This window comes from Anabrus simplex, chromosome 8 (genome assembly GCF_040414725.1).
Source record: "Anabrus simplex isolate iqAnaSimp1 chromosome 8, ASM4041472v1, whole genome shotgun sequence".
In the NCBI taxonomy this organism is placed as follows: Eukaryota; Metazoa; Arthropoda; class Insecta; order Orthoptera; family Tettigoniidae; genus Anabrus; species Anabrus simplex.
This window is the reverse complement of record NC_090272.1, coordinates 135,382,504-135,407,711: the sequence shown is the minus strand read 5'-3', so window position 1 is coordinate 135,407,711 and position 25,208 is coordinate 135,382,504.

The following is a 25,208-nucleotide window of genomic DNA, read 5'->3' as shown; positions in this document are numbered from 1 at the left end:
TATTGTTCGTTGTTTTAAGGTGTCTTTCTATGTTTAATACCTGCTCCGCGGTGAAGAGTAGCGTGCCTGCCTCTTACCCGGAGGGCCCGGGTTCGATTCCCGGCAAATTCAGAGATTTTTACCTGGATCTGAGGGCTGGTTCAAGGTCCACTCAGCCTACGTGACTACAATTGAGGAGCTACCTGACGATGAGACTGTGGTCTCGGTCTAGGATGCCAAGAATAACGGCCGAGAGGATCCGTCGTGCTGACCACACGACACCTCATAATCTGCAGGCCTTCGGACTGAGCAGCGATCAATTGGTAGGCCTTGGCACTTCGTGGCTTTTGCACTATTTTTTTTTCGATGATTTGTAACGTCCGACATCTTGGCTGAATGGTCAGCGTTGAGGCTTTCAGTTCTGAGGGACCTGCGTTCGATTACCGGCCGTATCGGGGATTTTTATCGCATTCGATTAATTATTCTGGCTCGGAGTTCTGGTGGTTATGTTTGTCCCAACACTCTCTTCTTCATATTCAGACAACGCACTACACTATCAACCACCACATACACACGTGATAGTGATAACTTCCCTCGTTCTATGTGTGGCGTCAGGAAGGGCATCCGGCCGTAAAACATGGCCAAATCCAGATGTGCTACACAGTTCGCATCTACGACCCCACAGATATGGGAAAACGGTAGAGGAAGAAGATTCGATGTTTTAAACACACTGGTAAATATACCAGTGTTTCGCTACGGTATTCTACATTGTATACGTAAATTACTCTAAAGGCAGTGAGCATGTCACTTAGCGCTATCCGAGAAAAAACAGGGAGGACACCATACCTTATTTCCCATGCATTGGGAAATTTTTGTTGAAAATGGCGGGCCACGTTTCCTACTGCCAATCACAATCGAGTTCCGGAGTTTCTATTATAACGGCAGGCTTGTTGTCAACTAGCATTCACAATAGAGACGGAGAGTTTTCATTATAAAGACTGGCCCCTTTTCCTAATGCCAGTCACAATCGAGCTGGAGAGATTTTATTATAATCGAGAAATACAGCGCTATCTAACGTATGAACAATTGAGACACGACAATAAGTCATAGGACCAATGTTGTAGATCTCTCCAAATTGAACGGCGATTGTGCTATCTGTTTTGTAATACGACTTACCGTTTAGCCACTAACTACCACGAACCGAAGGTATGCACCGTCATTAAAATTGCATCCATATTTTGATATTTTCCGAGGCAAAGAGTTACAAATTTGAACAGCTTGGAACTTTTCCTCAAAGAAAAGAAGTCCAGGTTTCGGGATTAACACTCGCATACATACGAAGTAATTAAGGATGAAATTAATACAGTTAATGAAGTTGAGGACGATTGTAACCACCAACGGTATTCCGCCAATATCAAGCAGAACGGCCGACTGACGTCTCTCTTGCTTTCTACCCAAGGAACAACCACGAGTTTACAGAAATGGTTACGAAAATTGGAATACGTTACTTCCCTGTTGGCAAATAGAGACGATGCCATGGTAACCTGTAGATTCGTTGTCGGTCTGTCAGTCACTCAAAGCAGAGCATGAAACCCGCAGAAAATAGTAATTTACTCCGTCATTTAAAGTGTAATCGAAATTATGTGCATTACAAAAGTTGTTTATAATGAAGGGACGTTTCAAATTTAGCCCACGGATTTCACAGAAAATTAATAGTATAAGGGAAAATGGAAGAAAATTGTTCTGGTTTTTCTATGAACCGACCGACTATCCAGACATTTTAAAATCATATGCATATCGAAACCTTCCTCGGGATGAGTAAACACTAAAGATGAAGGTTGGTCGATACCTATCCAGCCATTTCCCTGTGATGGTGGAGCAGACAAACAGACACGAAAAGTAACCACCACTGGTACGGTCTTGAGTTGACCTAAAACGGATAAATATCTGAATAATTGGCAAAACAAATTAAATTACACACAGCGGGCCAGCTACAACTTTATTTATACAAATAGTGACTAGCCCCTACATAATTTGTTATTTTTTGTTTGTTTCTGAGAGGTTGTTAATTTGTTCAATAATTTTCTTAAAAATGGTATTTAAAAATGCACGTGGATTAAAGTAAATTTTAATATTAGTTTGTAAATTCGTTTCAATTGATAACTTCATTAAATGAACGGTCTCGTACAATAGCACTGTTAAATAACTTGATTTCATGTAACCTATATAATAGTTAAATACGCACGACCTGTGCTTGCAATTTTGAAAGATTTGTTAACTAATTTATAAATTGCTGGCACCACCAAAAGAATAATCACGAGCCGCCACTGCATTGGGCAGTGATTTTTTGAAATGCATTTCTGGTGGCATCAGGAGAAGCCTGGTGCAAGTCTTTCGAGTTGACGCCTCCGCGTTTGTGAGAATGTGGCCTTAACTGGAATAGTTTCTAATGGTTAAGACAACACACACTCCCAGCCCCGGAGCTATCGGAATTAACCAATTAAGTTTAAAATTCATGACCCTGCCGGGAATCGAAGCCTGGACCACCTGGACCAAATGCCACCAAGCTAACCATTTAGCCATTCAGATGGACGAAATATAAATAATACCCTAAATTGTTATTTTAGTAGCTGAGCGCGGGTGCCGGTCCTAGCATATCAGAAAGCGTTGGCTGGTACAATGATTAGGACGCGATGACATGCAAGCTAATTTCCTTGTTGTAATCGCAGCCACTCAACGGGTACGGCACAATTCGTACAAGCACGGCATGCTTATTACATTGTATTGTGGTGAATTCCTTGAGTTTAAAACGTGTTTATGATAGGCGAACTAAAGACAGGAAGATGAGGTTTATATACTTTTAGAAAATAACATAAAATAATGCTATTTATATACTGTCCAAATGTAATTTTATTGCTGGTATTTTATTTATTTATTCTCAACGAAATTGCACTGTTCAAGACTATGATTTTCAAATAATTTTCCCCCACACGGTTAGTAGATGTGCTCAGCTGGGGCTCCAGTGGCCGGTAGTTTACCTCAAGACGCTAGGAGGGCTGTAACTTGAGACGCTCCTGAACATGCCATCTGACCTTCAACATTGCTTATTTTGAACTTTTTAGAATTCCGAGAAGCCTTTCTATCCTCTCAAATGCGTTTTCGATCATTTCAGAATCATTAAAATGTTGATGTGTTGGAAAAGAAAGAAATTTTACCCAATTTTTCCACATCAATTTTATCAGAGTTTTCTATTTGATTTTGTTTTGGGGTTTACTTATAAGAATCACGGAGACAAATCAAACGACGTCCTGCCACGCCGAAATCCAGAGCTATGCTTGGAGACAAAACATGACGACCAAATCTCATACCTGTACTCTCCAGCGGTAGCCCGGTGTACATTAGCGGCTTACAAGATTTACTACGTCTACTGTAGCCGGAGTTGCCAAATCGTCTACTGCACTCGACACGAAGAAGGGTAACGGCTGAAGAGAGTGTGTAAGCATGCGATTTGGCAACCTCTCCACACCAAACAAGGATCAGTTGGTACTTGTTGACTCTGCAGAGTGCAGGGCTGACTGTTGGCTTCCAGCTCGCTTCCAAGAACTGCAGCCGATATGTTTTGTCTCAAAGTTTACATTAATTGTTAACCATATGGTATGCGATTTTCGTACTGCATCACTCATATTCTTATTACTCGGTACTCTGGACCTACTTCTTTACAATGAGACATTGAACGCTGCCATCGCATGTGTAGCCTAGAAATTATCTCTATTTAAAAACTTGTTCGTTTTTGCAGCGCTCATCGACTTACGTACGATTCTGAAACTATCTACGTCAACGTAACTAAAATTTTACTGTATTGGAACATTTTGAAAGCAAGAAAATTCCTTTAATAATTCCTCTATGATGGAAGATGTTATAGCTATCTTAATAAAGTCACCATTATTAAAAAAACATTTCAAAGTTACTAAAAATAGGACTAAAATACGAAAAATTTACATTTTAGCACGTCTCCTTTCAAAAACGATAATCCCAGCCACCAAAAACCCTCGCCAAACAGAACAGAAATAACGCTGCGCTCACATCAGTCAAATTTTAAATCCTAAGTTGTCAGTAATAGACTGTTATCAAATTGGTTACTGTCAAAGTTGTCGATATATCTGATGTTTTAAACGATACGGTGCAATACTATCTGAAGTGATGGATCGTAGATATTTTCATCAGAAAAATGCCAACATTTTATTTACTGCTTATTTAACGTCATGAAGTCTGAGTATTGATTAATGTCAAAGGTGGTCCTAATAACTGTAAATATAGAAACCCATATGATCGGGCAGTGAACACATTACTGTGTCATTTCACGGAAATAAAGGAAGGTTCTGTATCCATAAATGAAACGAAGTGAATAGGAATCACGATTTCAACTTACATTATTATTTATTTTCTTCAATAATTGCTTATTTATGTTTTAATAATGATTATTTCGTTCATTAATGTTTTTTTATTTTTTTAGTTATTTCTTCTATTTTATCTTCCACGCATACATCTTCTTTTTTAACAAGTTGTTTTACGTCGTACCGACACAGATAGGTCTTACGTCGACGACGGGACAGGAAAGGGCTAGGAGTGGGAATGAAGCGGCCGTGGCCTTAATTAAGGTACAGCCCCAGCATTTGCCTGGTGTGAAAATGGGAAACCACGGAAAACCATCTTCAGGGCTGCGAACAGTGGGGTTCGAACCTACTATCTCCCGAATACTGGATACTGGCCGCAAGGTGGCAAGGTGTCCGTAGGGGTACGCCTGAGACTTTTTGCGGGGTGCGCGAACAGTCTTCGGGGAAAAAATGAAGAAACATTAAAATATGGATATAAATAAGATGAAAGTTAAATATATGTATATGGAGTCACGCTTCACTTGATTGATTGATTTTTTGCGGGATACATGAGTGAGGGGTACAATCTCATAATAGTTTGAGAACCCCTGTGGCTCTCAGCGTTCAGTCAGCAAGTCTCTGTGGACGAGTTAAATGCCTCCACTACATTTTATTTACAGCTAGATATCTAGAATCGTTTAGTTCCACACGTCTTACCTTTCAGTAAAATCTGAATAATTTTCTTACAGTCTATGTCCGAGACTGTTATTCTCGTGGGTAATCAAGTCTTCTTCTAACACACCATATGACCCCCACAGTCGAAGCAGGTCAGAATGTACATGATCATCCATCGAGTTTGATTGTTAACTTATGATTTATCCTCTCATTATGAGTAGATCTCAGAAGTTGAGAAAAATGCTTTCTTTTTTTTTCAGTGTCCGAAAACGAGGCTCAACATATATGTACATTCTCGGTCATTGTAGGCCAGAAAATAGTGGATTTTATTTGTCCTCTTTTGCCTTTTTCTATTTGTTTTTGCTTATAGGTCCTTATTTAGCCTTATTTTAGTTCTTAACGGTTATTTTTACAACTTCACCCACTTTTGACCACACTTGTACTACCCATTCTCAATGTGAATTATCATTAGTTTATATATCACCTCACATCTTTTCTGTAGTACGAGATGAAATGGAATGAAAATGAAACGAAAAAATGAAACTAATGTTCAAAATACCAGCAATATCAAATGATGTGCAAGTGAAACTTTCCTAAATTGCTGACTAATTTTACAAACATATAAATCTGAATTGAATATGGAAAATATGAACTATCTGCATTTAAAATGGAAATTATGAAAATTAACATTCATTAAATAAAATACACACTCGTCGGACCTTGTACTCACACTTACTTGTTACCTGCTTACTTACACATACGTTATTTGAAGGGCGCCAGCTGCCACTCAGTGCAGCAATAATAGAGTGAGAACATTGACTATCTCTAGGGTGTGGGGTAATAAGCTTACTATTGACAACATACCATATAAGTTCTGGGAAAAGGAGATTGGCGTTCGGTTTCCCCTTTAATTTTGAGGTTAAGATATTTTACTGTCATTGAAATAAAACTATGAATTCGTTTGATAGAACAAAATATATTCTTTAAATAATATATATAAAAATAGTGAGTCTTGTTGCGATAAAACATATGAGAATATGAAATTATGACATTGCAACTGAAAAAAAAAACTAGGCATGAATTTGAATTCTTCTTGACCGGACATTTAACAATTTATACGAAATATTTCCCTCACTGATTCACTTGACTGTACCTTCAACACTTTGAGTGTAATTACGACGTATTCCTTTGATCTGGTGTTTACTGTAGATGTGTCACGCCTAACTTGGTGATACATCCTTGTGACTGCTTCTTCTCCATATCATCTGACTTCTTTGTAAGTCAATATGGTATTACCTCATGGCAGGTGGTGTCCCTCTCTGACTCCATGGTAAGCCCTTGCGTCCGTGTCTTCAACTAAGTGACCGACCAACCTTTGCCTCACTCTCTCAATGACCAATAATTAATGGCTCACTGAGTCTTCTCCATCTCTCGTTCACACTCGTTGACTGACCGACTGAGGCCTCTTCATCTCGTAGACTTATTTACTGTTCAGCTTCCGTTTAACTAATGACTGACGCTACAATATGCATCCACCTTTTATAGACGTTGGTTGACACAGCTACGTAATCTCCAGAAATAACAATGACATACTCCCACAACGCCTCAAACTGTTGCATGTAATAGTGAAATCCCCCGGGGCTCCCTAAGAAACTCAAAGGAACAGAGCTCAGTGCTAAGTGAGCACGATGACGTAGCCATGACGTGGGGATGACTTGGCAGAATCGCCAGCATTATTGCACAATGTAACGATGCCACATCCAACATCTGACATATCGAAACTCTCACTGTACAGGTATTTAATGTTAATCTACATATACGTATATATGCATACACTCAATTACAAATACGCAAGCGACAATCATTGTATCATGGAATTGAATAATAATTATAACAAAATAATAGTAATCTCACAGATAAAATAATAATACGGACATAATAATAATAATAATAATAATAATAATAATAATAATAATACAGATAAAATAATACAAATACAGATATAATCTTTTACCGGGATTTGAACCGTTACACAAGATAAGAGAAATATTGAAAGGAGAACATTTTTATGTGAGTGTTTTAGAAGAGAAAGATGTCATGCTTCAAGTATGAACCCTTAACATCCGTTGATGTGTAGATAAGTTTCCCGAAGTTTTGCAACGTGCTGTCTGAGAACCGACGATACTTTACACCTATGAACAAGGAGATGACTTACGATATACTGCAAAGCCAACTGAGGTAAGATTTTCGAATTCCAATTTCTGTTACCCTAGTGGGTTTAAGCCAAATATGATTCGAGTTATATTAATTTCAATTTATTTCTCCCTGAATTCCTCCTATGTAGGTGAAAAAACATTTAATTCTAAATTCTACAAATAATTTTTAACAAACACGGAATTTATATTTTTTAAATTATGTTAATCTAACATATGTAATGTCTGAAAGAAGAAGTATTTAACTCGCATACTTTTTCACCGTATGCAGCTTGCCACCAGAACTTTGCATTTCAATAAATATGCAATTAAAATTAAAATTAAAATTATGAATGAATTTGGATCAAATTCTCACGTCCTTTTTTGCCAGTTTCTTGGTCCTTTTTGTATAATTTTAGGTCTTTTTACTGGTCTTTTTAAGCAATTAATAGGTCTTCGAATTCCTAGCCATAATTATGAGTATCCTCACGCCATTGCTCCATCGGATATTCCCAGTTTAGACGCACTGCTTAGAGAGTACAACAACATATCCTCTAATGCTTCCCTTGCAATTCACAGGGACGTCAAGGATCTCTGCAGCAGGAGCCTAAGAATGACATAGGTAGGATTCAAATGATCAAAGAAATGGAATCGTCAGTGACCGCAAGCGTCTCTGGAGTGGTACAAAATGTTTAATCCTAGTTGCGTTCCATGGGGTTTGATCTGTCACCGCTAACATGGACACCACTAAATGATATACGAGATAAAGCATGAAATATGTTCCTATTTACCCCATAAGTGGGACTTTTGAAGCTTTCTCTGAGGATGTCGACAGATTTCACAAAACCATAAACAATTGGTGGTGGGAACCCCGCGAATGTTTGGGCAATTCCTCTTGCAGAACTAGAAGGAAAGATCAATGGAACATTTTGAGGAGCCGGCGTCGCCGTGGTTACTGCTATTTCAGTTTCATTGAGCCCACTGGCGTAGCCAGGGGGGCCGGGCCCCCCCAAAATATTTCCTGAAACTAGAGCGAGGATTAGCCGTTGTTTTACGTACGGTACGAACAACTTAAAAACGTACGCCGAAACGTTAAATTAACGTAGCGACAAGAATCTATTAGTAGGGCTCAATAGGGACATACATAATTCTCCATATTTTTACTGCTTGAATGAAAGGAAGACACTTAATTGTGATGCGCGAGGATATTTTCCTGTAGAGGCCTCAGTATTATGAATGAAACCGTGTATTGACAAATCTCAAGACATGAAGAAAGGGCCAATTAGCAAGGGATTACTCAGTAGGGGGCCGGAACGTGACCACCGAGATAACGGGGGCCACGTCCAGAAACAGCTGCAAGCTTACAACATCGTGTCAGCTTTTGCAGATCGGTTCCAGGAAACAACAATGTCCTAGGGATCCTCGGGTTGCACCGTGGTTGAGAGATGTGCTGTGTTTGAGTTGCAGCGTTGGGAAGACTGTGACAGGATTGTGATCTGCACGTTAGTTTCTCATTTTGTGCCATATAAGTAACATTTTTTGAAGAGGGACCGTTTTGTCACTGAAAAGCCAACACTATGTGCATCCTCGGTAAGTTATGAAAAAAGTATTTTTTTAATTCTTACAGTGCCAAGACAATCGCGGATGCGTGCCTAAGTTCGATAGGTAGGCCTATATATTTTGTCAAATGCCCGGGGACTGATTGGAACCTCAAATGGCACCATCAAAAGTGCGGGTAAATACTTTATAATTGGCGGGCATGATAACTCAGTTCCAACGCTTCTATCTTCTCATCAGGACGGCCCAGGCTTGAATCGCAGTCGATACATGAAACATTTTTAAAATGGGTAGTCACGTTCTATTGATACGGATTCTACTTAAAACACTAGATCCCGTCCCTTACCTTTCTCTATACTTTTGAATAATAACCGCATCATTTATGGTGGTGTATTTTGAGTATCCAACCATTCTTCGGACTTACCTTGTACCTTAAATGGTGAGTGGATGCAGTGGCGTACCCACAAAATAATTTCAGTGGGTCCAGGCCAGTAGTGTGGATACATCTTTCCCTTGGAAGGGGGTTTGAAAAGATTCTTTTATTTTTTATTTAGAATTTGCTTTACGTCGCACCGTAGGTCTTCAATGGTGACGATGGGAAAGGAAAGGGCTGAGAGTGGGGAGATGCGGCCGTGGCCTTAATTAAGGCACAGCCCCAGCATTTGCCTGGTGTGAAAATGGGAAATCACAGAAAACCATATTTAGGGCTGCCGACAGAGGTGTTTGAACCCTCTATCTCCCGGATGCAAGCACACAGCTGTGCGCCCCTAACTGCACGGCCAACTCGACCGGTGAATATGAAAAGAAAGCCGGTCCTACCGAGTGCGGTGACGGATCTTCAGTAGATATTGTTGGTTTTGATTGTTACCATGTACAATCATAGCTTTTGTACTTTTAACATAAACCGGCTGCATTATTGAAACTGTTCGTAAAATTGATAATATCGTTCTTCGTTTGTGAGGAAGTAGAATCTTCATTTAATTTGTCTTCTTAGAAAAAAGGAACCACTTTGGTACTACACCCCGTGAAGGTGACTACCTTCCAGGCCGTATATATTTCGATTACGAGAGACTCAACGAAAACTCTACTGCACCCAAAAACAAGGCTGTATCCTCCCCATCCCAAGCCTTTCTTCACTCTGTCAGTGCCGGGAATCGAATGCAGGATGTCTTAAGTCAAATTCGAAAATAAGGAGCCCTAAAAGTACCAGCCGGCCCCACAGTGTACGGGTAGCGTGCCTGCCTCTTACCGAAGGCCCCGGGTTCTATTCCCAGCCAGGTCAGGGACTTTTACCTGGATCTGAGGGCTGGTTCGAGGTACACTCAGCCCACGTGTTTATAATTGAGGAGCTATCTGACGGTGAGATGACGGCCCCGGTCTAGAAAGCCAGGAATAACAGCGGACAGGATTCGTCGTGCTGACCACAAAACACCTCGTAATCTGCAGGCCTCCGGGCTGAACAGCCGTCGCTTGGTAGGCGATGGCGCTTCGGGGCTGTTACGTCATGGAGTTTAATTTGTAAAAGTGAACAGAGAAGGAAGCGACACCCCTGCAAGGTTCCTTAGCTTCCAGCTAGTTCTTCTGTCCGGACTCGTGCGTTTAGGACAGTAAGAAAACGTACGCCTTAATAAATGCTCCTCATAAAACCTTTGTAAAAATACTAGCTGCATCTATTTATAACAATAATCACAAACGCCTCTTCATGTGGCTCAGTTGGTTGAGTCGCTGTCCTTCTGAGTCTGAGTTCGCAGGTTCAAATCCCGGATTGGATCGGTAACCCTTAAAACGGTGTTGAAATGGCAACAGCTCAGTGTCTTTGATTTCTGGCACGTTAATAAAAATTATAGATACGAATATTAGCGTCACGAAACTCTAACTTTATACTACTATATTCTGTATCCCAGACTTGCGTGGAAAAATAATTAACAATTTACTTTACGTCACACCGACACAGATAGGTCTTATGGCGACGTCGGGATAGGAAATGCCTAGGAGTGGGAAGGAAGCGGCCGTGGCCTTAATTAAGGTACGGCCCCAGCATTTGCTTGGTGTGAAAATGGGAAACCACGGGAAAACATTTTCAGGGCTGCCGACAATGGGGTTCGAATCCACTATCTCCCGGATGCAAGCTCACAGCTGCGTGGCCTTAACCGCGTTGGAAACTAACAGGACAAGGTAAACCCTACATAGCATTTGTTGTAACGTGTATTTTTCTTTACCAACTAATAAAATATCTATACCCATACGCTTTACATTATTTATTTATTTATTTATTTATGTATTTATTTATTTATTTATTTATTTATTTATTTATTTATTTATTTATTTATTTATTTATTTATTTATTTATTTATTTATTTATTTGTCTGCTTATTAGTGCCTTCAGTACAGTGGCGAAGTTAGGGCTCCAGGCCCTCTTGTACACTTAACCACATACTAATCAAAATCTTAAATAAAATACTGAGATTCTTAAAATATTTAAACTACATAAATTAATAGAATTTAAAATAAATTGAAATAAATTACTTACTAAATATTCGGCGGTGGGGTCATGTGAGCCGAATGGAGGAGGATAGGTTACCTAGGAGAATAATGGACTCTGCTATGAAGGGTAAAAGAAGTAGAGTTAGACCAAGACGACGATGGTTAGACTCGGTTTCTAACGATTTAAAGATAAGAGGTATAGAACAAAATGAGGCCACAACACTAGTTGCAAATCGAGGATTGTGGCGACGTTTAGTAAATTCACAGAGGCTTGCAGACTGAACGCTGAAAGGCATAACAGTCTATAATGATAATGTATGTATGTATGTATGTAAATTAATATTAGAACTAATTAATATTAAAAACTCTTAAACATGGCTATTCCTCAGGAACGCACACATTCATATTTCAACCATTCAGTCAGCTGTCCTCAGCAGGTAGTCTCGGCAGGTGACCTTAACTCGTGATTTAAAAAAAGCCTGTTTCTCTGACCTCAACTGGCAGGGAATTCCATAATCTGGCGACAGTCACCACAAATGATCTAATAATTTTATTTGTGCGGTGCAGTGGAATAGAAAGAATGGATCTAGAACGTGTATTAATGTTGTGAAATGATGATAAAAAGACGAATTTAGAAGAAATATGCATTGGCTGACTTTCAGCTACCACTCTGATCACCATCGTTAAAGTGTGCAGCTGCCGACGTTTATCAGACATCAGCCATGAGACAGCCTGATAGTATGGGGTGATATGAAAATCGTACGGTACTCGATATTGTAAATAAATCGCCGGCAGGAATTCAGTGCTCGTTGAAGTTTACGTGTTTCTTCTCTCGTCATGTCAACTAAAACAACGCCACAATAATCAAGAATAGGGAGAATGAGTGTCTGTATTAGTTTGGCCTGTAGCTCAAATGGAAATACATTCCTCTGTCGTTTAAGAGGGTGAAGTACTCCAAAAATCTTTTTACGTATTTATTTCGTTTGATCAGACCAATCAACTGTTACATTCATCATTACGCCGGGATTTTTAACCGTTTTACTGTAGGGAATAATGTTACCATTAAGTAGGATAGGCGGGATTGCGACATTGTTTGAGAAGCTCAGTAATTTTCGTGATCCAATTATAATTGTCTGAGTTTTTTTGCAGTTTGGTATAAGAGAGCTTCGTTGTGCATATACACTGAGTCGTCGGAGGTCCCTGTTCTTGTCTTGCAGTGTCGATATAGCCTATTTAAAGATCGTCAGCACAGAGGTCATGTGTGTTATTTCCAGTCACAGATGGTATGTCACTGATATAAATACAGAAACTTAGGGGCCGTAGAATACTGCCCTGTGGGGCAACACTAAGTTTCATTTTCCATTTAGAGGCCTTGTCGTTTACTGTTACACGCTGTTGACTGTTACTCATAATGTTATGTATAAAAGTAATAGGAATATCATATACACCTGTAGTATTTGATTTAATCGAGTACAAAGCCTTTTAACCTGATTTTCTGTGACACTGTGAAATGTGAATGGCGGATTGGCTGTAGGGGAGGGCGGTGAGTCGGTGCAGTTAATTTGGTTGAATATTTATTCTACTAAAGTAATCGTTCAGTTCGTCAAGTGGAATGTCAGGAGTTGTCTGTCTCTGTTGATGTTTTCCTATTCCCAGAGCTCTAAGTTGGTCCCATGCGCGATTAGAATTTAAGTTGTTAGCTGAAATCCGAAAATATTTGCATTTTTTAAAATTTCTGATTAACTGCTTTGTGCGATTTCTTAAGATGCGGTTAGATTCGAAGTCTGTGTCATCTAGGGTTTGTTTATGATGTCTAAATAACGAGTCACGGTGGGCCATCATTCTCTTGCCTTCATCATCTAGCCATGGACAAGAAGGACAAGAAACCTGTATTCGACGCGCGCGCGTGTGTGTTTGTATGTGTATCTTTGCCGCATTATTTGTATAAAATGCCACTTCTTTATTGCTTATCACATGACCATTATTATTATAACATTACCGTATTTGTTCTAAACCAGATTATTGCATCCTTACTCAAAGTGTTTATTCTTGCATTCATTTCACTTCTACGCGGAATATATGAAATGCTGCAGTTATGTTGGGATGGGAGTAACAGAGGTAGCCGAGGGACCGGGGGTTGTCGTCCAAGGAGTCCAGACACCCCAGGAGTTTTAACGAAAGTTCTTTTATTGAGCATTTTATATATAATGTGCATTAATATTAGCTTCCGGAGTCCGACTCATTGGCTGAATGATCAGTGTTGAGGCCTTCGGTTCAGACGGTTCCGGGTTCGATTCCCGGCTGGGTCGGGGATTTTAATCGCGTCTGAATAATTCTTCTGGCTTGGGACTGGGTGTTTGTCCCAACATATTCATATTCAGACAACATACTACATTACCAACCACCAAATAAACACACAACACTGATTACATCCCTCTATATAGGGTTGGCGTCGGGAAGGACATCCGGCCGTAAAACAGGGCCAAATCCACATGTGCGACACATTTCGCACTCGCAACCCCACAGATGTGGGAAAAGTGGGGAAGAAGAAGGAAATTACTATTAGCTTCCGGAATCCGCACGAATCCACCACTCTTACTTGGATCCAAGGACACTCATTTCCTTTTTCGGTATTCTACACCACCTCAACTATGGAAGTTTGGACACCTATCAAAATAAAATTCTGGATGAATGCCCCCCCCCCCCCCCCCCAAACTGAAATCCTGGCTACGCTACTGCTTGAGCCGGCAGTTTTATGGAAATCTTTCCGGAATGGTTGATTTCAGGGCCTTAAAATGTTATTTTGCGAATCTCTTTGGGACTGGCCGAGTATTGTTTCTTGCAGTGAGGAGGGTAAAACGTGCCGTATCCTGCCCTTCTACGACAACCTCGGAATTTTTCCACAGTTATGGACTTTTCTCTTTCGTACCTCCTTTCAACATGGAGTTCAAATTTGAATTTGATCTCTACTACTTGTCCGAGTGCCTCATGCACCTTGGTGTAAATTTTGGCTCTGATCAGTGGAGGCGTGTATATATGTATAAAAAACAAACAAACTTATTTTTAACAACATTAAAGCTCTTTGGGAGTTAATAGTTAAATTGCTTCAACTTCCAAAGACGCTGGCGGCTATTGCGCCGTTGAAACACCACGCAAGCTTCCTATGTAGGACAACAAATTGATGGTACACTAGAGCCACTATGTACATCCAACTGTATAAATCTTTGCCTTTGTCTTTTGTGTATTTTTTTTTTTTTTTTTTTTTTTTATAAACTTGCTTTTCACTTTTATAGAAATGGATTACCGTTGGCACTAACTATTATATCTGTACAGTAGATCTTAAACCTGACTATTTGGTTCTAGTAATATTCTGTACAAACTGCGTTTGATATTTTAGGTTGTTTATAAACTAAGGTTAGCGTAAAACTAAATAATAGGGACTGGTGAACAAGTCTGCCGCATCGTTAGTGCACCTGCCTCTTACTCGGAAGACCCGGTTCGATTCCCGGCCAGGCCGAGGAGTATTATCTGGATCTGAGGGCTGGTTCGAGGTCCACTCAGCCTATGTGATTACAACTGAGAAGCCTTCTGACGGTGAGATTGCGGATCCAGTCTAGAGGGCCAAGAATAACGGCCACGGGGATTCGTCGTTCTGACCACAGGACACCACGTAGTCTGCAGCCCTTCAGGATGACCAGCGATCGCTTAGTAGGCCGAGGCCCTTCTGGAGTGTTCCACAGTGTTGTTGTTGTTTTTTTTTTAATTACTCTACCTTTTTCTTGGAAAGAGCCAGAAAAATTCATTAACTTATCACATTCTCTTTTCTCTTGGAAAGGGCCAGAAAAAAATTCATTAATTTATCACATTCTCTTTCTTTTAATTTGACAAACGAAAATGACTGAGGTGATGACAACATTTCTCTGCAGTGAATAGCGTGAATAAATTGCTTGTTTCTTCACCCTTGTCTATGAAATATTTGTTGTAATTTATGCATAGGTTTTAGGCGTTGCTCTGCACGAGCTCAAATAAAGTTTACATCCAACGTCGGGGGCTCCTTTGAATGATAATAGAAAAAGTAACGAATGATTATTCATTATATCTTTAAGACCACGTGACAAAAGTGTCCGTCTTCTAGACTGCAGGTTGTTTGTGGCACTGGACAAAGTTTGAAGGAGCGGTATTAAGCTGGGAGTCGTCCTGTTATTCCATCGGCTTATTGTCACAGATGGTCTTAGGGCGCCAGGTGCTTCCGTTCCCGTCCGTGTAGCACTCTATCAACCAACGACAGCAATGTTCTCCTCCTTACTTAACTTCAGAACAAGCTCTGCTTTATGTTCGTGACACCAACACCTTTTTTAAAAATGTGTAATCTTCCAAAATAAATACGTAACTTTGTGTACAAAGTTCGAGCTGATGTGTCCTAGTCCACGTTCAAGTTAATTATAAAATTGATAACAGTGTCTGGGTGTCCGTGTTTTGTCGATTTATTTTAAGATCACAAAAAATCAGAAGTCATTTAAAGGGGAGGACGTATTTCTTCAACAGAGCAGATTAATTCACCAACAATAACAAACATTACAGTTCCGCATTTAGGGCAGTCGCCCAGGTGGCAGATTCCCTATATGTTGTTTTCATAGCCTTTTCTTAAATGATTGCAAAGAAATTGGAAATTTATTGAACATCTCCCTTGGTAAGTCATTCCAATCCCTAACTCCCCTTCCTAAAAACGAATATTTGCCCCAATTTGTCCTCCTGAACTCCAACTTTACCCTCTTATTTTGATATTTCATACTCTTAAAGGCACCACTCAAACTTATCCGTCTACTAATGTCATTCCAGCCCAAATATCCACTGACAGCAAGGAACATACCACTTAGTCGGGCAGCTCGTCTCATTTCTCATAAGTCTTCTCAGCCCAAACTTTGCAACAGTTTTATAACGCTACTCTTCTGTCGGAAATCACCCAGAACAAATAGAGCTGCTTTCTTTCATTATATTCCAGTTCTTGAATCAACTAATCCTAGTGAGGGTTCCATACACTGGAACCATACTCTAGTTGGGGTCTTACGAGAAACTTATATGCCCTCTCTTTTACATCATTGCTACAACCCCTAAATACTCTCATAACCATGTGGAGAGATCTTTACCTTTTATTTACAATCCCATTTATGTGATTACCCTAATGAACATATTTCCTTTGATTAACACCTAGGTACTTACAATGATCCTCAAAAGTAAAGTTAACCGGGCGAGTTGGCCGTGCGTTTAGAGGCGCGCGGCTGTGAGCTTGCATCCGGTAGATAGAGGGTTCGAATCCCACTGTCGGCAGCCCTGAATATGGTTTTCCGTGGTTTCCCATTTTCACACTAGGCAAATGCTGGGGCTGTACCTTAATTAAGGCCACGGCCGCTTCCTTCCAACTCCTAGGCCTTTCCTATCTCATCGTCGCCATAAGACCTATCTGTGTCGGTGCGACGTAAAACCACTAGCAGAAAAAGAAAGGAAATTTCACCCTCATTAACGCAGTAACTAAATCTGAGAGGCATTTTCCTATTTGTGAAACTCAAAGCTAACTTTTAAACCCGTTTATCATCATACCATTGCCTACTGTCCATCTCACAACATTTTCGAGGCCCTTTTGCAGTTTCTCACAATCTTGTATCTTATTTAACTTGCTTGAGCAGAATTAAAAATATGGTAACCAAAATATAACACATACTCTTTAATGCAGCATTCCTAACAACAGATATCCTCACTTTTTCGTTACCTCACCAGTGGAAAATGCATAATTTTGTATTGTCCCATTCAAATTCAACATGAACTTTATTTGCGTGCAGTATTAATTTGATTTTAATATAAATAGTAGAATGTATTGTATTGATTTTTAAAATCATGTTTCTGGGATTAAAGTACAATAATTCATGTTAAATAAAAGACCTGGATATCAGTGCAGTCTGAGTAACAAACGCAATGGTGTCAGGGGATATTTCTACCGTATATTGAGATTGTTATTTAGTATGGATCAGCTGTCTATGGGCTGTTTTGGTGAAGCTCTCCATGCCACTCTAACCTGTGCTAATCTCTATGTTATTAAACCATCCTGCATAATATGGATGGAGACAGTAGAATTCTTCAAAGTATCCCCTACCTGTCTTGAGTGGTAGCTATGAGGGTGATAAAGGCTTCTCAATTAAAGAGCGATCGCGGATCCCCTAGCTACGTCTTGCATTGCTTCTATTTACTTGTGCCAGGCTCCTCATTTTCACCTATCCTATTTGACCTCTATTGGTCAACTGTTGTGCTTTTCGGACTTCGATAGTATTAGGTTTAAAAGGTCTGGAGAGTCCTTCATTTTCCTTCCCTTCATGTCCTTTCCATTTATTTCGACAGCTTCATTCTCCGAAGTGTCTGTCCTCTTCCTTTTTCCCTACTTATTATTATTATTATTATTATTATTATTATTATTATTATTATTATTATTATTATTATTATTATTATTATTATTATTAATAACATGTGGCCTCAGAAGAGGCCTGGTTTAGGTCTTTCGATTCGACGCCACATAGGTGACCTGGACGTGTATGAGGATAGGAAGATACTTATAAAAAATCTAATTATGAAGACGGAACACGTACCCAGCCCCTGAGCCATCGGAAGGTTAAAATCCGCGACCCGACCGGAAATAGAACCAGGGACTCCCTGGACAGAAAGGCCAGCAGGCTAACCATTTAGGCATTGAGCCGGACTTTTTCCCTACTGACAAATGTTAACAGAGGTTGGTTATCAAGATGTACCTCCTGTTAAAATAATTATCACCACCACTACCACCTTAGGTCGACTCTATTGCGGCAGTGGAGGATTATAGGCTGCTGGCGCGTGCATAGTGGTGTTCCTCTATGAACGGTCAAAAAACAAAAAAAGGAGCAGACCATCAACTGCAGGATTCAGTCCCAAATGGAAGGAAACATTTCAGATTATTGAATATATAGTAATACGGTGACGTACCTAATATAAAACCCTACGGCGACTTGGACAAGTAGCCAGGGTTTCAATAAGCTAAGCATGGCAGTCTACGAAAATGTTAAAATTGAAGCCATACAACGAATGACACACTAAACATCATCATCATCATCTGTTTACCCTCCAGGTTCGGTTTCTTCCCTCGGACTTAGCGAGGGATTCCACCTCTACCGCCTCAAGGGCAGTGTCCTGGAGCTTCAGACTCTTGGTTGGGGTATACAACTGGGGAGTATGACCAGTACCTCGCCCAGGCGGCCTCACCTGCTATGCTGAACAGGGGCCTTGTGGAGGGATGGGAAGATTGGAACGGATAGGCAAGGAAGAGGGAAGGAAGCGGCCGTGGCCTTAAGTTAGGTACCATCCCGGCATTCGCCTGGAGGAGAAGTGGGAAACCACGGAAAACCACTTCCAGGATGGTTGAGGTGGGAATCGAACCCACCTCTACTCAGTTGACCTCCCGAGGCTGAGTGGACCCCGTTCCAGCCCTCGTACCACTTTTCAAATTTCGTGGCAGAGCCGGGAATCGAACCCGGGCCTCCGGGGGTGGCAGCTAATCACGCTAACCACTACACCACAGAGGCGGACCACACTAAACTTAAGTGAGGAAATTTCGAAGACCGTGTTATTAGTATGGACATACGGCCGTCACAGTCCCCAAATTTCACTATTTGTGATTCTTATTTATGGGGGGCTTACAAATAGAAGTGTATGAAAGAAACCCTGACACGTTAGACGAACTGAAAGAATACTCGGGAGAGAAATAGCCTCAATTACAGAAGACGAACTTATGCGTATGAATCGGAGTTTCCTAAGACGATGACAGAAACGTGTGGATGCAGGAGGAGAACATTTCCAACAACTCCCTGTGATAAGGTACGAGCTTATTTTCTTCATTCTCATTTTTCTTTATTCTTAATTTTAATTGTTATTATATGTCATGCACGGACAAAGTGAGCAAAGTGCTGTCCATGTTGCTATTTCCGGCCAGGTCAGGGACCTAGGGGCTGGTTCGAGGTCCGCGCAGCCTACGTGATTACAATTGAGATGAGATTGCGGCCCCTGTCTAGGAAGCCAAGAACAAAGGCAGAGAAGATTCGTCGCACTAACCACATGACACCTTATAATCTGCAGGCCTTCGGGCAGAGCAACTGTCGTTTGGTAGGTCATGGCCCTTCAGGGCTGTTGCGTTATGGGGTTTGATTTGTTTTCTTTATACTGCTCTGGATGTTCGCGATGAATTAATTACTCTATAGGCCATGTTGCTCGGAGAACTGATGGTAGGTGGACAAAGCTTGTGCTTGAGTGGTGTCCGAAAGATCATCTCAGACCAAGGGGAAGACCACCGGACAGATGGGATAAAGACATCCGGAAGATTACTGGGATCAATTGGCAGAACATCGCTCAAGACCGTCCCAGATGGAGAGACCTCATGAAAACCTACCTTGCTTCGGACTTAAAGAGGCCACATCGTAAAAAACGATTGAATATGGCTGATAGTGATAGTGATAGTGATAGTGATAGTGATAGTCCTGTACATTAATCGCTGATATTTGAAAGAGCTATTTACTGTAGAAAGGCTTTGTAAGAAAATGAAGGGTATCTTGCTGGCTGAAATTTCGACGAGGGTGTAGTGATTTAAGCGGTAGAGCTAGTCAAGAATGCCAGCAATTTTATTCAACCAGTGTTATTTTTACCGCTTTCATTTCCTTCTTCACTCCTCCCTGATTCCTTCCCAACCTTTACATGCCTGAGAATGAACGAGAGAGGCACTCAGCTGCTTAAGTATTTCCTCAAATTAAATCATTCATAACGGGAATGTCTCTAAAGCCGCAAGGCAAGTTGGCGTGCTCAAACTGGTTGTCCCATTCTTCTCTGTGCTATGTTGCTCCACTGGTCTCGCGTATGTCAGGAATGAACTAAATGCATACTTGAGGTTAGAATTCACAGCTTACAGCGGAAAGTAAAATTGATGTATACAAACATTCTCAGTGATACTTCCACGGATTTCGAGCACTTGACAAAATTACAATTCTTATACCACGTTATAATATTCTAATGACAGTGCGTATTAAAAAGCATTTATTATGCTCAAATTTTTTAAATGATACACATAATTTTATTTTTCATCCCGAAGTATTTACTGAAAGATGAACCAGTATTCTGATTTTATATGTTTTTCATTTGAGTTTATTTATTTAGCATGTGGCTTTTAGTGCAGAGAATCTACGAGGTCATTTTCGGCTCACCTGGAAGTTAAAAGTACTTTCAATTAATACATGTGAGTTTCTTTTATTTGAAACCAGTTTTATCTAAGAATTCTTGAATGCTTTTTGCTAAAACTAGTTCTACTTTTCAGTGCATATTGAAACGATTTCTAAAGAGCTAAAAGAGTTTTTAACTAGTAAGGATTTCTCGTACTAGTTGAAAGTAGTTTTGGATGATTTCTTTTTTACAATTTGTTTTACGTCGTACCGACAGAGTGGCGGCAATGGGATAGGAAAGGGCTAAGAGTGGGGAGGAAATTGCCTTGGCCTTAATTAAGGTACAGCCCCAGCATTTTCCTAGTGTGAAAACGGGAAACCACGGAAAGCTACCTTAAGAATTGCCGACAGTAAAGCTCGAACCCACTACCTCCCGAATACAAACTCACATCTGCGCGACCCTTACCGCATGGCCAACTTGCTCGGTCAATTTTATTGTTTTACAGGTAACATTATTATTATTATTATTATTATTATTATTATTATTATTATTATTATTATTATTTCTTTTCTTCTTGCGTTCCGGCCTTCTAAGGACCACGTTACAATTTCAATTCTTCCTCCTTAGTTGTCCTTTCCTTTTCTTCCAGTATTCTTTCCTTGTTTCACTGTGCTCCTTTTTGCTGTTCTCAGTCCACTTTGTACCTGTTTTCTTTTCCTTCCTCCCTTAGAATCCTTCCATTTGTAAGACTTTCTTCCTAAAATCTTTCTTTCCAATATTTCTTCTTCTCGTATGTTGTTCCTTTCCAGGTCTTTCTTGACTTCTTGAATCCAGGTTCCCAAAGGTACTCGAAGATTCGTTTACTGTCATCCATTCTGTAAATGTGTCCAAGAAATAACAATCTCCTTTTTCTTATTGTTTCTGATATGTTTTCTATGTTCTGGTAAATTTCATTCTTTTTAATTTCCAAAACTCTGCAATTCTTAGAGGACCTAATATTTTCCTTATAATTCTTCTTTCTAATATTTCTAATTTATCAAGCTTGTAGTTCAGTGCTAGACATTCGATGGCATACAGGCATTCTGATTTCACCACTGTGTTGTAGTGCTTTATTTTAAGTTTTCTTGACAAGCACTTTTTGTTTTAAGTATTCTTAGTTACACCGTAAGCTCTTTCCATCTGGTGTATCCTCTCCTCTATAGCAGATTTTTCTAAACCATTTTGTTCAATTGTCTCACCCAATTATTATTATTATTATTATTATTATTATTATTATTATTATTATTATTATTATTATTATTATTATTATTATTATTATTATTATTATTATTATTATTTGAAGCTATTCAATGATTTCTATTAATTAATATCTCAGTAAAGAATGACCATACTCAATCTCACCTCCTTCACATTAGATTTACCTCTTAGTCTTGAAGTGAGTTTTCGATGCATCTAAGTATAAATTTTAATCATCTGTGTTGTAATACGTCCTCCAATTATGTTCACTCGACTCAAGTATCTAAATCCCTTGCTGCTGCATAGTAAGACTTGGACGAAACTAAAGCGGATATAATCTCGAAGTAATTATTGCCTTAATCTTGCAAGCGAGGGAAGTTCTTACAGATGCTAAGTCTAGCGAACAAGCAAACTTTACCGAGGTTAACTTTATTCAAAGGCAAAGATACTTGTCATTCCTGATGGATATATTTCATAGTTAGTATAAAGGAAGATGGTTTACCACATCTAAGATAATTACTTCCTCTAGTTGTCTGATGTTGTCACTCACCAAGTCTCGTGCGAATTCTTTGGGTACAAAGAATGTGACTTAATAATTTCCTTGGCTAGCAAAGCGATACATTAATTATTTTATGGTAGTTCTACCCAAGTATACGTTGGAGAAATACCTCAAGAACATTAGCAAGGGAATATTTCAGCAGCATTATATACCATTACTCACAACCAAAATATTTCTTAGATCTGTCTCAAGAAAATTAGTTGTGGTCTTAAGAGCTATGCAGACTATGTGTGCACTGAGACATTACACTGAAATTTCTCTTTGAACACTTCAAGATGGTTTATTATCGTATTGTGCATTTTACTTCTCATTGTATATTTAATTATTTATCTGTTAATAACCAGTTCTTATTTTATGCTAATGAGGCCACAACACTAGTTGCAAATTGAGGATTGTGGCGACGTTTAGTAAATTCACAGAGGCTTGCAGACTGAACGCTGAAAAGCATAACAGTCTATAATGATAATGTATGTAATGTATGTTATTTTATGCTTATTGTTAGGAAATAATTAGATTAGTAGCCAGTACTAGTCAAGTGCTTAAGTTTAGAATTAAGATAGTGTTTCGATATTTATGCCCAGTCTTTTTGCAAAAGTGAAGATACTGTATGATAAAACTAAAAGTTGTGTGCAAGTGGGTTGTGGGTTGTCCAAATGGTTTGAAACGAAGAGAGGAGTACAGCAAGACAGTGCTTTGTCGCTCCTCCTATTTATGACTGTGATGGATGCCGTAATAAAGACACTAAAAAGGAAGTAGCAACAGGACTTGCAAGCATTCATCTTTGCATATGACATGGCGATCGGGAGTGAAAGCTAAAGTGGTGGGGAGGAAAAGCTGCAGAAATGGGATCAAGAGTTGAAGAGATTTGATTCAAATATCAACAAGGCTAAGACGGTGGTGATGAAGTTGCAAAAGGGAGATAGCAAACCACAAATTAGAATAAATGATACCAAACTGGACAGTGTTCCAACGTTTAGGTACTTCGGTAGTACAGTATCCAAAGACAACCTTGTAAAATATGAGGTAAATAATCGAATTAGCAAGGCAATTAAATTTTACCACCAAGTAAGACAACTGCTGTGGGATAAACAAATACCACTGAAAGCTGAGATGACATTATATAAATCATATTATACACGCATTCCCACGTATAGCCTGGAAACCACCACGTTAACGAGACCAGACAATTCAAAACTCCAAGGTGCAGAAATGAAATTCCTACGCACCATGATACAGAAGACCAGGAAGGACAAGGTCAGGAATGAAGAAGTCCGAGAAGGGGTGGGAATAGGAGACTCCCAACTACAGATGATCCAGAGAGCAAGACTGAAGTGGTTTGGCAGTAAGAGAAGGATGAGTGAGAGCAGGACAACGAATATGCAGGAGAAGTAAAAGAAAAAAAGACCAGTGGGCACCCAGGGGAAAATGGACCTATCTGGTGAAGAAATATGTCGAGGAGAAAGGACAAACTTGGGAATAGATCAAGAGAGAACAGTGGTCCATGGATAGACAAAGATGGAGGGGGTTCGTAAACCGCACCCGGCAATTGGAGATGGTCAACGATGATGATGATGATGATGATGATAGTGAAGAATAATTCTTCCTATCTTGAGCTCTAGTTGATAAAATGTTGTACTAGTGGAGGTTAGTGAGTTGAACATAAATGTAAGAGTGGAACTAGCTACACAGATCTGCCTCTACGAAAAATATATGAAATAAGAAACACGCAGTTTAACGTAATGAAAAGTGTCCCATTACGAAAAAAAATCATTTACTCTTTCCTAGAGAGATGATTGAAATTACTAGCGGAAATGTTCTGACATCGTAAACTAGATTATAAAGGGTAAAACTTAATGACGCCCTCGCCAGAGCGCATGACTCGCACTGCTCCAGTAGCTACCACTGTAAGATGCTCGTTTGTTGCTAGAGACTTACTTAATCCTTTAGGGCTGCTACTAACTTTTCCTCTCGTTTCTCTTATAAGATAAGGCGTTGGAAAACTTATCACTAGCATTAGGAAAGGTAAATATGAGTTATAGAAAATAAAATATGACTTAACCATTTTAGGGTTATGTAGCAAGTATTAGCGTTTTACTAATAATATATGTGCAAAGAAGTGATTAGCGATAATATAGCAGACACACTTAATCATGCAAACTGACATAGCTACAGGACGTACGTTCAAACGTTATACATCCCTTCAGTATCATAGACCTGAGGCGCAGTTCTCACTCTGTTTTCCTAAAAATAGAACCAAGAAAACGAAGTATTAGCATGCTCGTATGTACGAACAGCATCTCTTCTCCCAATGATCAAAATATAACGAAGTATGAACCCATATCATTAAAATGAGCAACATATAACCCAAACAATAACAATGGCCGAAATATGCATTTATATGCAACATAAAATTGCTTTAAAAGGAGTCAGAGACCCGTATTCACAGTCACTTTTTAGATTTCAGGTAAAATGACCTCAGGAAAGAAATATGACTTTTCCTTCATATCCGAACCTTACTTATCACCACTGGATTATTTTCAGTGCTTGAGGGATTAGACTGTGATTAGGTGTGTGTGTGTGTCAGCATCAGGGGTTAGAAAATATATCACCATTAGATTATTTACAGCATATATGCCGAGTGAAGATATGTTTATATACATTTATTACCATTGGTTTAAGAGATTTTATTGTGGCGCAGTAGGTAATGGTATCTGTGTTGGTTTATGGGAGAAAGTAATATTTTATTAATTTCATCCATTCTTCTTTTTCCTTCTCAGATTTTCCATATTCTGATTTAGGGGTGGCTGCTCCTAAATTTCCTCTTCCATTCTTTTACTGTCGATTGCGTCCTATTCGCCTAGTCCCTAGTTTTCGGCGACGGAAGGATGGGAAAGGGCCAGGATTGCAAAAGTCGCGGCCGTGGCCTTAATT